Genomic DNA, 15,147 nt, shown 5'->3' with positions numbered 1-15,147 from the left:
ATGAATTGGGATACTTTCTTTCTCTGGAATCCTACTATGTGAAGGACGTCACAACTGTATCCTGATTTGTTACAATAAGATCCTAGCATGTGAAAATAAAACAAACGGATGTTATAAACTGAACTACATGTTCATTAACAGTCAAATGCGGCTAGTATCTAGTTTACGCTTACCTAAATGTAACAGGGCGCTGTTTATTAGTAATATGGATCTTTCCTCGTGGTCAGGTTTAAACGTATGCGGCGATGGCGTCGTGTTGTATATTCTCTATACTAGCCGCATTTGACTGTTAATATAGAGTGAAAATAATTTTTACAGTGTACAGGACTGGTCTTTAGGCGCTAGCCATGCTCCGTGGCAAAGACTTTAGAGCGGGTCTTGGAGATAGGAGAACTGTAACCACTGGAAGGCGGCTCCGCTACCCGGACACCAACGAGGTGGAAGGAGAGCACCGCACGGATAAAATGTTTTTTGTGCGAAGCAGGTTCTGTAAAGCAAAAAAGCCTGCACTTCAAATCTTGGCTGTTGTCCTTGGGCGTGCAGTGAGCAGAGGCTGCAGCAAGGCAGTGTTTATGCAAATGATGCTTGTACATTACAGAGAAACATAATCCCTGCGTACAATAACAACATCGTGCAGTGACCACGAGAACCCTGTCATGTGGCTGACGCACTTCCTTTAGCTGTTGGGCATGCATCCGAGTTTTTCACCAAATCCTGTGTAAATATATTTTGAACAAAAATGCTTTATGAAGAGCGGAGCAATGACTGAGTGAAAATAATTTTTACAGTGTACAGGACTGGTCTTTAGGCGCTAGCCATGCTCCGTGCCAAAGACTTTAGAGCGGGTCTTGGAGATAAGAGAACTGTAACCACTGGAAGGCGGCTCCGCTACCCGGACACCAACGAGGTGGAAGGAGAGCACCGCACGGATAAAATGTTTTTTGACAATATCAAAATAAAATAAATATGTGGGTTACAGGATTGGTGAGTTTCTTTTGGTGAAACACAAACCAGCTAAATATTGACCCAATTTCTAATTTCGCCTGAAATGGGAAATAAAAACGGTTCTGACGAACAGTTTACTCAAAACACGAGTTAGATTAATATATTCGTCCAGGCCACAAGCAGCAAGGAATCCAGGCGCCTGAGCTGAGTATGCACCACGTATGTTCCTCGCTTGCATCACCCACCAGAAGGATTTCACGAGAGGGAGAGCGGATTAAGGAGAGCGGGAGGAGGCAGCGAGTAGTTTAGGGAGCCAAGACAGAGGGCATTGCTGTGGGGAGGGGGAGGAGAAATGCGACACGGCAGGGGAGAGGGGAGGGCGGAGGAGAAATGCGACATGGCAGGCAGGGGAGGGGGCGGAGCGGGGGTGTAATGGTACATGATATTGTTAGCAAAACTACTAACCACTGGTCTTGAAGACGGCAGAATTAGTAGGTATGTGTAAGTAATCTTACAAAGTACTATCCTCTGTCCCTGCCGCTTCGTTGCGCCATCTCCTGATTTTATCGTGTTGTACTTGAGAGGGACTGTACTATCAGACAATTAAAGTGAAATTTACCAATTAACAATGTAATAATATCCCTTATTTCTAGAGCCTCTTTCATCAGAAATGGTCGCTTCATGCAGTTGCACACAAGTTTCGAAATATGATCCCAAACGAAAAAAAAGGTTTAGTGTTAGAACATAACACTGGAGAGTTCGGAGTCTGATTCACGAAGTCAGTGTTTTGTCCTCTCCTATGTATAGTTGTGGGGGCTTAGTTGAACGTTTGAACTTCACTCCCCCTCCTTAAGTATCGGGGCAGAATATGTTTGACTCCGACGGGCCTCACTCAACTTAAATGTATCTGAAGTCGATACTTGAAGTGTTATTGTGGCCTGTAATATTAACGCATGCTGTTTGCAGTGCAGTAAAAAGACGAAACTGTAACAAGCTCTATTTAAAATGGAATTCTTTTTACTAAGGCAGAGTTATGTACGTAGCACATACATAATGTTTAGCAACTATTCTGTCTGCATCAAGAACGGATGGTGGGGCAGACGAAACGTAGAGTTACTTGTGCATGTGCTTAAACTGGTGGTTTCTTTTATCCTCTCCTGATTTGTCAAAAGTAACCTGAAGCAGCTGACAACTCCCTGCGGCGCTGTCAGAGGAAATGCAGTCGCATCACATACCGGCGAACAGTCTGTGTACTTAGCAGGCAGTGTTGTGGGAGGGGTTGCAGAGGTGGGTGATGGTGCCACGCTAGGCTAACTGTAGTAGGTAGAAGAAAAACACAATGAAAACTACAATAATATAATTCAAAAAGTGACTGGGGCATTTAGGACGGCCAACACCAACCTATGAACTCCAACATGGCGACAGCAGAGAGAGCGGCGTGGGCACTGCAGGAGGAATGAGAGGGGGGCAGGAGGAAAAGTGGCTGGTGAGACCGGCCCTTAGTGCGTCACTCAGTAAAGCCCAATGTGCTTGAATGTAGGAATGTAATTATACAGGAATAGGATTGGCCAGTATCATGACGGTCTTGCGACTTTAATTATATTTTTGCGAATGCCCTGCAGCCACCATTACAAATCATAATGGTAGCGATTTTCTCAAAAGATTGACCTGGCGCGTTGATATTTATGTAAACCATTGTGGTCATGATTCTCTTTTCGTGCTGGCAGGGGGCGGAAACAAGCACACTCCTACATCGCAACTGTAATGAGCGAAGCATATCATTGACAGCCTTGCTGCAGACAGAGCGTTAAGAGATGCCAGCTTAACAAGAGAGAAAGAAAGAGGGAGATGTATGGAGTTGGAGAGAAAGATCAGAGACAGAGAAGAGAGAGAGGAGAGAAATGGAAAGAGAGAGAGAGTTAGATTAATATATTCGTCCAGGCCAAGAAGGATTTCACGAGAGGGAGAGCGGATTAAGGAGAGCGGGAGGAGGCAGCGAGTAGTTTAGGGAGCCAAGACGGAGGGCATTGCTGTGGGGAGGGGGAGGATAAATGCGACACGGCAGGGGAGAGGGGAGGGGGGAGGAGAAATGCGACACGGCAGGCAGGGGAGGGGGCGGAGCGGGGGTGTGGGAGGAGTGCGCCTGAGGGAAAAGACATGCAAGGCAGGCGGCTGGGGGCATGTGCACGCGCTTTTAATGTCAATGCGCATGCGCATTGAGCTTGAATTTCACGGGCACTGCAAGGAATCGCCACGATTCCTTGCAAGTTGGTTAAAGTCTGTTTAAGCCCCCATAGTCTCGCAAGCTCAATGCGCATGCACATTGACAGGCGAGACCTAAAAAGGTACTACGGAAATAAAATGCTATTTTTTAACCCAGTATAGTACCTGCTAAACAAATTGCTTTCTGGTAAGAGGTGCTAACTAGCCCTGTTTTGGAACCCATACAGACGTGCTTCCCACTGTTGAGTCGACTTTCTATGGAAACAGGGGCATAAGCCAATGTTGCTAACATCTGTCTGGACAGCTGGTGAAAACTCTGGAATGTCCGGGCAAATCCGGGACGCCTGGTCTGTCATGTGGGTCACTTGAAAAGAATGAATCGTGCCATTGGCACATATACCACGCCTCAACCAGTGCCTGCTAATGCCGCATTCAGCTGAAGGGATCCGGGTTTTCCAGGACCATACTTTCCATATATGGCGCCTGATATATGACTGCCTCGACCCCAGCTCTACCAGACTCTCAGGGGCTTTCACCTCTGTTCTGAATTCCTTGGGCGAGTATACCAGCCTGCCATGCATATGGTTGTGGTTCCAGATATTCATAACTGTAGCTGATGGAAATATGAACATATATTTTGTTATAATGCTATGTTATGTGGCATAGATTTGTATAAAGACATATTGTCTGCCATGTGTATGGCCCTGCAGCGCTCCAGGGTTTGGGTCCATCTGATCTGGTCTTGAGAATTCCTTCCCAGACTGGAGTTTGTTTTCTGATTGCATCATCGGTGGTGTGTTTAAAGGTAATCAGAAGCTTTCATGATTATGATGGGTTATGTGTGTGTTGTAATGGTTAATGCTGGTTGGTGCGTGTAGTCATAAGTCTTACCAATTTCCAGTACATGCCAACTTGGAGAACATGTATGTGTGTAGCTGGGCTTGAAGTATGTGTCTGTGGTAGGGTATGTGTAGGGCATCTATTTAAACCAGACTAGCTGCTGGGTAGTTACTGGTTCAGCGTGTTATGTGCTATTGTGGAGTGGTATGTAGTTTTATGACCAGTGGAGTGCTATGGTGAGAATGGCCGGATCAACAATATCAATGAAACTCAAAGTACGGCCAAGGGTGCGCATGCGGCCCGCCTCACCTTTATGTGTGGTCCCCTGGCAAACAGCAGCACTGGGATGCGGCTTTTTGGAATTAGCAGACATGAAAATACCTTCAATAAAGGGGGAAGCATTTATTTAAATGTTAATTACAATTAAAGAAAGGAAGTAACTAGGATGACCTTCACGACTTAAATTAAAAGAACACCTTGGTTTACGTGGACATCTTGCAGCAAAAGTGTAAAAATACGATAAAATCTCTTCAAAATTCAAAAAGTGATTTTTATTTACATGCAGAACTTTCATCTTAGTGAATCAGATTATATCAGGTCATTGAGAAGTGTTATTTTAAAAGTGGCAGCTTTCAAACATGAATTTAGAAACATTTATGCTTCCTTCTTCACACTGACAATGCCAATAATGAACTAAGAGGCAAGTCAGTCTATATGTGCAGCCTTTGGGGGGCCGGTGTTGCTGTTATACATGAGCAACCTTATAGTTTATTAAATCAAACGCAGGAGAAGTTTTTGTACAGCACATATTGTAAAGTCATGTATTTCGAGGTCCTCTTATATGTGATAATGAAGAAAAAGGAGGGAAAGTGAAATAAAACAATGGCCTAGGATCACACAATTTGGTCAAGTGGAGAAGTGAGGTAATATAAATTTTTATGGTCAATTGTGTCCCCTAACGTGAACCCCACCGTCTCCATGTACGAGCTTAAAGTGCATGTAACTTCCCTCCTCGACCTGCTATGAAGACGCAAATACATTTGCGTCCAACGTTAACATGTCCTCTTTCAGATCCACCATGAATGGATCGATAATTCAGTTCCTAAGTATGCCTTGCCAACGTCTTTTCGTGGTGCACTTTCACGTTTTTCCTAGCCCTGCAGAGCTAGGCCCTGATTTCTGCCATCGAGTCCTTTTCTGTTCTCTGCCTCCTGAAAGCTGCAACGTGGGATGCATCCCTGACCTCTGTCCTACTCCCTGCGCGGCGAGCGGTGCCCGGCTCGGCCTGCTTGCCTGCCAAAGACAGTATTTTGCCTTCAAGTTATCAGTATAGCCGAGTTCAGCTCCTTGAAAACACATTCCAGTCTAGCAGAATAGATAAACATTTCCCCGGCTGCAGAGCAAAGGGCTCGGCCTCTCTGTCTCCATGCAAGTAATTCATTGCTCCTGTTACCATGGTAGGCCCATGGCCCCTCGCATTACACGCAGACACGTAGGCACATATGCACGCATTAATAGTCAGTATAGAGTAGCCTCTGCCCAAGAGACCTTTCCTTCTAGATAATACAGTTCCCCAAACACAAGATATCAGATATGATTTAGGAACGAGTCGATCTGACATGCCAGACTTCTGTCTCTTTCCTCTAGTGCTAAATGTCAAGTCCCCTGCACCCTCCAGCCTCACGTCAGTCACACGCCATGCTGCTGCGCGCGCATCTTTGCTACAGATTCCTGCTGACACTGCAAGATTCCACTATGTAACCACCCACTTGTGACACTTTCATGTGACGTTTCTAGCACACACCTCTGTGTACGCCCTCGTGCACGCCTTTCTGTTACGCACATGTGTTCTTATCTCGTTTCTCTCAGCTGTTACGCCTTCTGTATCCATCACCATTATATGCATTTACTATAAATATTGTATACTGTCAATAAAGTATTGCTCTATCCCTTCCTGATCCTTTATGGTGAAAGGAACATGATACCCTGGTTCGAACCATTCCATTTTATGGAATAAAACCCTTATAAACTCAGATACCACGGATTCTGCCTCTTATTTTCGACTGAGTTATTTTATTGATATTTACTGCATAGAAATTCAGACGGTAAATATTTATTTACCACATTAATTTGGCACCCGAATAGGGACCCCTCCCCCACCTTACGCGCAGGCGGTGCGTTGCAAGCCTCGCCCCCTGACACAGCCGAGACGGACAATTACGCGTACCCGCAGGATTTCCTGTATCTCCCTCTGGCCAACGGAGGTGACTGAGACTGCGATCGACACCCAGACGAGGCGGTGAGGAGTGCGGAGGATCCCGACCAGAGCCCAGCCAAGAGAGCAAGATCCGAGGTGTTTAGAGGCCCACCAGTCCCGACGTGCCAGTGACGTCACGAGTCGAGTCCAGTCCGGTCCAGTCCAGACGAGTTTTCCGAGGCCTTCCGTTCCGTGCTTCCCGGTGAGTACCATTGCTGGGGACGCATCTAGACGGGTGCATTACTATGCATCCGGTCAAGACGGGTTTGGGTACACAGACCCGGTCTGCACTGTTTTAGCAGTGTATCTGTACTGTTTAGCAGTATATCAAGTTATAGTGTCTTCAACAGTTCGATTTTTGTTTTCGTTATAGAATTCAAGCTTAGTTAATATGTGTTCAAAATGTTTCTATGTGATTAATGTCGTGGTATGAGTGACTGTTTGATATACATTACCGTGTTTCTGTGTCAAAGTGTGTTCAGGTTCAAGTAAGTATCAAGTACCGAATATCAAGATGCCACTGTTTTCCAAATTAAGACAGATAGGAACTAGGAAAGGGATACTAGAGGAAGCGATTCCTGTCCCACCTAGGGATACTCCCGGAAATTTTATGTACCATAAGCATGGCTTAGATGCCATCTTATATCTAGATTTATGGGCCGATTATACTAAGAACCTAGACGAGAAATATAGATGGCCCGTTACAGGGACATGGGATGCAGATTGCATCATTAGAGTAGAAGAAGTGCTATGGAAAAAGAATGCCAGACAATCTCAGAAAGACGCCATAGAATTGTGGCGTAAAGAATCGCATAGACGTACAGAGAAAGAATTCAGAAAAGCAGAGAAACATAGAAAAGATTCAGATAAAGCCCGAGAAAACGTGCTAGTTGAAGAAGGAATACGAGTTAAAGCAGAGCAAGTAGACCGACAACGAAACACCCTTGTGAATGGTATGTATCCTCTTTTGGCCGAGGGTTTACCTAAGGCCACTCCGGAAATACCAAAAGATCTGCCCCCTCCATTGGTTCCGACTAAATTACGTCACAAGACCGCAGCAGACATTTTTATTTCTTCCTATTTAGACGATGTAGCTCCCACATATACTACTGCACCTGCCCATGTACCCGTACCACCCGCACCTGCTGACGGTCTCCTACCCCAAGATCATCCGCCCCCAGTTCCGCAACAGCAGATCCTTCCAGCCCCGCTACCCGCACCCCTTCCCGTTGTCCCCCCTGGTATCCAACAACTGCATCCATTAAATCCTTTTGGGACTGGCGTGGTCCAGGACCCAACCCAGCTACAGCAAGTACAGCCAGGTTATGCTCAAGCCTCCGGTTCAGGAGGTGCTACAGGAGGTTATCGAACACCCCCACAGATACACCGAGTTACAATGAGAGATTTAGCAAAGGCTCGAACACCGAAAACCGCTTCGACCGAACAACTTAGAAGAGAACTTACAGACTGCAGATATGACACAGTGCCTGGTACGTCAGGACCCATGTTGTTAGCGTCCATACGTTTGAGACGCGTTACAGATTATTTGATGCTACTACCCGAAATGCCAGAACATCTAGACAAATTGTATTTCTTTATCAGAACAGGAGAAGGACCGGAGTCTGTTGCCGACGCCATGTCACGTCAGAAAGTTGAGACTAAAGGTTTTATAATGCGATTTTTGGTTAATTGTTTAATAAGAGAACAAGATCAGGCAGGTTTTCCGCAAACTGAGATGAAAAGACTGATTAGATGGAGCCAGAATATGGCGGAGGGTAAACATGATAAGGAGAACAGTATACATATTATGGTTAAAAAGATCCGTAAAGAAAAAATAGACATACATGCCCAGCGAGCACCTGACGAAGATTTTGAATTAGACGATCCACTTTCCTCGCAAGAAGAGTGTCATGATTCACCTCGACCTCCTGATTAGGTTTATCAGGGGTTTAATTGATTTCATAAAACCCACCCCTGTCCCGTGCACCAGCACCTCAATGACAATGTTAGTGTGATTTCAGAGTACTTTTCAGGTGTGAATTCAACAGAATGCATTCCGTGTTTTTTATGTATATTTTTTCCTTATTGTACACGTTAAATAGACTTTCCTTCCTTAGACCCGGAAAAGTGTAAGGCTTGCAGAAGAGTGAGCCAGTTTCCGAGAGCCGCGTTCAGCCCTCGGAATGCAGCCTCTGCCGTTTGTGTGCGCACGCGAGAGAAAGACGCTGTTCCAGAAAGCCGCGTTCGGCTTTCGGAAAGCAGACACGTGCGTGCGCACGTTATCTTTGGGTGCGGTTGCCTATTTAAACCGCACCCAAGTTTACTGAAGCGCTTTGCCTCCTGCTCGCTTCCCGGAAGGATCGCGCTGCTGGTTTCCTCGCGTCTTCAGGGATTTCGCCGCCAGCCACGCCCAGAGTCATCGGACTTCAAAAGAATTCCATGGAGCAAGCCTGAAAAAGAAGACGAGACACAAGTTAAGTGTTATTTTTGATTCTTCTAATTTTGGCGCCCAACGAAAGAAAGAACAAGCAAGGACTTGGGAACTTTATTTCTAGGAAACAGAGACTACTTGCAATTCAGGATGCAGGATGAATAACTTTCGTTTTATGTTTCTTATTTGAGAACTGACCAGTTGGTTTATTCAGATTGTGCTACTAGTCTGTGAACTTTACAAATGTGTACATTGTATTGAGTAATTCTTTGGTATTGAAGGTCAATGTTTATAATATGTATATGCTCTAGTTTTTGGGGAGTTAATTGGAAGAGTGTAGGTGCATCTTTTATGTGTTGCAACAGGTTTGAACACAAAGGAAAATAGGATTGCACCTTCAATTCTCATCTTTCAAATAAGCCAAGTAAGTTCGAGTCAAGAAGGGGAATTTAGACTAAACAAGTTATAGATATCTAGTAATATCACCTCTTGTTTTCCTTAGTTCCTGAGAGCGTGACGTCAACGCCTCTTCAAAGGACTTCCTCTACTCCACTTCACGACTCCTCGACAACCACTCAACCCACGACAAGAAATACTGGACGAAGGACAGTTGGCACTGATCGCAGGTAGGATACTAGAAAGACAAGTTTTAGGGGAATTAACTCTTTAGGGCAAGAGGAGGGATCTAGGGGGCCAGGATAACTAAAAGACCCATAGTAAATATCATTTACTCGTTATTCCACAGGTCGGCAGTGTAAACCCCTTCACCATCCCATCTCGTCCAGTACCGGCCCTCCTCCCTAAAGTCTAAGTTTATTCTAGCTGTAAATATTTAAGACAGCAAGTTTATAGTTAGATTTCTGGGAAGTTGGTCCCTTGCGTCTCTGCGAAAACAAACTTCTACGTCGTTCAAGATCTTCAGTCTCAGCTCAAGGTAAGGAACGACGTAGTTTTGTCTTTTGACAGAAGGCAAAGCCCACGAATACATTTTCGCCCAGACGCAATGGACCAAATAACTTTGCAGGATATTGCAGCTATTTTGAAGGATCTTAGAGATGAGAACACGTCCTTACGTAGGGATATGTCAGTTTTACAGGAGTCCATTCAACGGAAGCCTGTTTTGTCACCCGCTACTTTTCAAAGCCCTGTTTCAGAATCCGGAACATCCACTCAAATTCAGGTGGTAACCCCCGTGCCCACTCCATTGGCACCTCCAGAAAGGTTTACTGGAGATTGTAATAAGTTTTCAATATTTCTACAACAATGCCATCTACATTTTATGGCTAAGAAAACGGCCTTTCCGGATGATTCATCCAAGATAGCTTTTATGTTATCTTATTTTGGAGGAGATGCGGCCCTTTGGTCAATTCCCTTTGTAGAGGGTGATGACCCGATTCTCTACAATTTGGCTAATTTTGAGCGAGCTCTAAAAAAGATCTTCGCAAAACACGTTTTTGTTCAATCTGCTGATAACGAGTTGTTAGGTTTGAAACAAGGATCTTCAGATTTACTCCATTATATTTCTCAGTTTAATCGTTTAGTTCTTGAGGCAAGATGGCCTTATGATAAGAGGGTTTCTATTTTTTACAGAGGTTTGAGGGACGATTTAAAAGATATGGTGACTCAAATCCTGGAACCCCCTGACGACATTACTGATTTTATTGACTTAGTGGTAAAACTGAATAGCCGAATAATCGAAAGAAAAGGAGAAAAAGGAAAGGGCGACAACAAATTGATATTCGTCAAGGAAAGAGGTTCTATGCCTCGTGAGGTTTCTTCTAGAATTGAGGCGGCAGAACCTATGCAAATAGGAACGGTTAGGGGTCCCCTATCTAAGGAAGAAAAAGATAAGAGACGAAAGATGAATCAATGCTTATATTGTGGGAAATCTGGTCATTTTGTTAAAGATTGTCCCACTCGTCCCGTTAAAAGTAAAACTAAAACCTCTGACATTGCGGCAGTTCAGCAGCCTTCGGAAAACTAGAAAACTCGACTAATGAAGAGGTCAGTTTGTCGAGTTCAGTTGCTAATTTGGCCTCTATTGCTCCACCATCTAGTTGTAAACACTTCTGTATCATAGTAGAATTAAAGAGTTTATTTTCCCCCTCTCCTGGAAAAAGAGTTGAAGCAGTCATTGATTCAGGAGCAACAGGAAATTTTATAGACTCTCATTTCTTCTCCCAGTTAGGTTTCAAATCCGTCCTAAAGGATCATCCTGAGATAGTGAGAGCAGTAGATGGGAAAGAGTTAACATCCGGGCCCATCAGTAAACAATCTGAGGTTTTAGAAATGGATTGTTCTGCAATCCATAGGGAAAGGATAACTTTTGACTTAATCGATGCACCTCAATTCAGATTAATATTGGGAATTCCTTGGTTGGTTTCACACAATCCTCAGATAGACTGGGAAGCCAAGACTTTGACTTTCAAATCCTCTCAGTGCCTAGATCAATGCTTTCTTTTAAAGAAAGATGAGGATGTTATTCAAGGACATGACTTTTGCACTGAATCTACTAGTGTTTTAATGTTTGAGGGGGTTCCTTCTGTTTATTCCGACCTTTCCGACGTCTTTGATAAAAAGAAGGCTAACACACTTCCTCCTCACAGGGATTTTGATTGCAGGATAGACCTAGTCCCTGGAGCAACCTTGCCCTGTAGTAGGATTTATGCGTTAACAGAGAAAGAAAATGTACACCTTAGGGAATACCTTGATGAATTCTTGGCTAATGGGTTCATCCGACACTCCAAGTCGCCTGTGTCTTCGGCTCTCTTTTTTATTCCTAAAAAAGGGGGGGAATTGCGCACGTGCATCGATTACAGGGCTCTGAATAACGTGACCATTAAGAACAGGTACCCTTTACCTCTGATTCCTACATTACTAGATCAAGTTAAAAAGGCCACTATTTATACTAAATTGGATTTGCGCGGGGCTTATCACCTTGTTAGAGTCAGAAAAGGTGACGAATGGAAAACAGCATTCAGAACCAAATTCGGCCTATTTGAATACCAGGTGATGCCTTTCGGACTTTGTAATGCCCCTGCTGCTTTCCAATTTTTTATAAACGAAGTCCTACATGAGTTCTTAGACGTATGTTGTGTTGTCTACATAGACGACATCTTGATTTTTTCCAACTCAGAAGAAGAACATGTACAGCAGGTTCGGGCTATTCTTCAAAAATTGCTTTCCAACTCTTTATTCGTAAAATTGGAAAAAAGCCTGTTTCACGTTTCTAGAGTGGATTTTCTTGGGTATATCATCAGCCCTAATGGTATTGAAATGGATCCCAAGAAGGTGGAGGCTGTAAATTCTTGGCCTAGCCCTTCTTCAGTGAAACAGGTTCAGAGCTTTTTGGGCTTCGCAAATTTCTATCGCCGTTTCATCCAAGATTTCTCCCAGATCATTAGTCCTATCACCAAATTATTGCGTAAAGGAGCAAAATTCGTCTGGACTGATCAGGCTGAATTGGCCTTCATGGAATTGAAGAAGAAATTTACCACCGCTCCCATCTTAAGTCACCCCGACCCCAGTCAGCCTTTCATTGTTGAAGCTGATGCCTCGCAGTTGGCGCTTGGGGGAATCTTATCTCAAAGACATACTGACACTGGCCAAATGCATCCCATAGCCTTCTACTCCAGGAAGCTCTCCGAAGCTGAATTGAACTATGCCATAGCTGATAAAGAACTTTTAGCCATAAAAGCAGTTTTTGAAGAATGGCGTCATTACCTGCTCGGTGCTCGACATCCAGTCACAATATACACGGATCATAGGAATCTTCAAGCATTAAGATCTGTAAAAGCCTTATCCGCTAGACAGTTGAGGTGGTCAATGTTTTTTAATGATTATGATTTTGTGATCACGTACCGTCCAGGAAAAGAAAATTTGAAGGCAGATGCTTTATCTAGAATTGGGTACAATGTAACTGAACAAACTGAATCTTCTCAAGAAAGTCAACCTGTAATTCCTAACTCTCGCTTTCAAGCTAGTATATCCTGTTGTCCAGTGATTTCTGATATCAAGAGAGAACTAACTTCTAAAGGACTTGAAGAGTGGAAAAAGAAGTACCCTCTTCTTCAGCAAAGAGATGATTTGATTTTCATGCAAGATCTTGTTTTTGTTCCCACTGTGAAGATCAGGGAAGAGATATTTCATTTCCACCATAATACTTCTTTGACTGCTCATCCTAGTGCGATGAAAACATACGAATTAATCAAAAGAACCTTTTGGTGGCCTTCCATGTTTAAGGATGTACAAGATTTTGTTGAAACTTGTAGTGTTTGTATTCAAAACAAACCCTTACATCAAGCTCCTAGTGGTCTGTTAACCCCACTCCCAATTCCACCTCAACCTTGGCACACTATTTCTTTGGATTTTATCGTGGAACTTCCTATTACCAAGAAGGGGTTCTCTACAATCCTGACCATAGTTGACCAGTTTTCACGTATGGCCCATTTTGTTCCCTTAAAGAAATTACCTACTGCTTTAGAACTAGCTCATTTGGTAATGACAAATGTAATCCGATTACATGGTATTCCTTCGGTGGTCATTTCCGACAGAGGATCTCAGTTTGTGTCTCGAGTTTGGCAGAATTTGAGTACTCTTTTAAACATGGATGTCCGCCTATCTTCAAGTTACCACCCTCAAACGGATGGTTTAACTGAACGTACTAATCAGACCATTGAACAATTTATTCGCTGTATGTTAACAAGTGCAGAAGAAGAATGGTCAGATTTACTCAGTCAATTGGAATTTGCATACAATAACGTGAATCATTCTTCTCTGGGGATGTCCCCATTCTTTTGTAATTATGGTTACCATCCCAAAAGTTTCCCTGAGGAGATAAAGACACCGGATACTGTACCAGCCATTACCAGTTATGTTTCAAAACTATCCTCAATCCAAGAATTAGCAGCGTTCAAACTTGCACAAGCAAAGGAATCTCAGAAAAAATCTGCAGGCAAACACAGAACAGTACAACCATCTTATGCTTCTGGAGATAAGGTTTGGTTAAGCACCAAAAATCTGAGAATTAAGGGAAATCGCAAGTTTAACCCAAGATTTATTGGCCCTTTTGTTATCGAAAAGGTTATAAATCCCGTATGTGTTAGACTGAATCTTCCCACTAAATATAGAATCCATCCTGTATTTCATGTGTCTTTAGTCAAACCCTTTCATCCAAAGACTCGAATAATTCAGCCCCCATCCTCTTTAGTAATCGATGGAGACACAGAATTCGAGGTGAAATCAATCTTAGACTCCAAGAGAATTCGAGGGAAATTGTTTTATCTGGTTGATTGGAAGGGATACGGTCCTGAAGAGAGATCGTGGGAACCTTTGGAGAATCTGAAAAATGCCCCTAGAATTGTGAGATCATTCCATGTTCGTCATCCAGATAAACCAAAACCTATCCCACCCATTTTGGGGGGGATCTTGAGGAGGGAGTACTGTCATGATTCACCTCCACCTCCTGATTAGGTTTATCAGGGGTTTAATTGATTTCATAAAACCCACCCCTGTCCCGTGCACCAGCACCTCAATGACAATGTTAGTGTGATTTCAGAGTACTTTTCAGGTGTGAATTCAACAGAATGCATTCCGTGTTTTTTATGTATATTTTTTCCTTATTGTACACGTTAAATAGACTTTCCTTCCTTAGACCCGGAAAAGTGTAAGGCTTGCAGAAGAGTGAGCCAGTTTCCGAGAGCCGCGTTCAGCCCTCGGAATGCAGCCTCTGCCGTTTGTGTGCGCACGCGAGAGAAAGACGCTGTTCCAGAAAGCCGCGTTCGGCTTTCGGAAAGCAGACACGTGCGTGCGCACGTTATCTTTGGGTGCGGTTGCCTATTTAAACCGCACCCAAGTTTACTGAAGCGCTTTGCCTCCTGCTCGCTTCCCGGAAGGATCGCGCTGCTGGTTTCCTCGCGTCTTCAGGGATTTCGCCGCCAGCCACGCCCAGAGTCATCGGACTTCAAAAGAATTCCATGGAGCAAGCCTGAAAAAGAAGACAAGACACAAGTTAAGTGTTATTTTTGATTCTTCTAATTTTGGCGCCCAACGAAAGAAAGAACAAGCAAGGACTTGGGAACTTTATTTCTAGGAAACAGAGACTACTTGCAATTCAGGATGCAGGATGAATAACTTTTGTTTTATGTTTCTTATTTGAGAACTGACCAGTTGGTTTATTCAGATTGTGCTACTAGTCTGTGAACTTTACAAATGTGTACATTGTATTGAGTAATTCTTTGGTATTGAAGGTCAATGTTTATAATATGTATATGCTCTAGTTTTTGGGGAGTTAATTGGAAGAGTGTAGGTGCATCTTTTATGTGTTGCAACAGGTTTGAACACAAAGGAAAATAGGATTGCACCTTCAATTCTCATCTTTCAAATAAGCCAAGTAAGTTCGAGTCAAGAAGGGGAATTTAGACTAAACAAGTTATAGATATCTAGTAATATC

Source organism: Lissotriton vulgaris, chromosome 5, assembly GCF_964263255.1.
Source record: "Lissotriton vulgaris chromosome 5, aLisVul1.2, whole genome shotgun sequence".
Lineage (NCBI taxonomy): Eukaryota > Metazoa > Chordata > Amphibia > Caudata > Salamandridae > Lissotriton > Lissotriton vulgaris.
Note: the sequence above shows the minus strand (reverse complement) of the source record.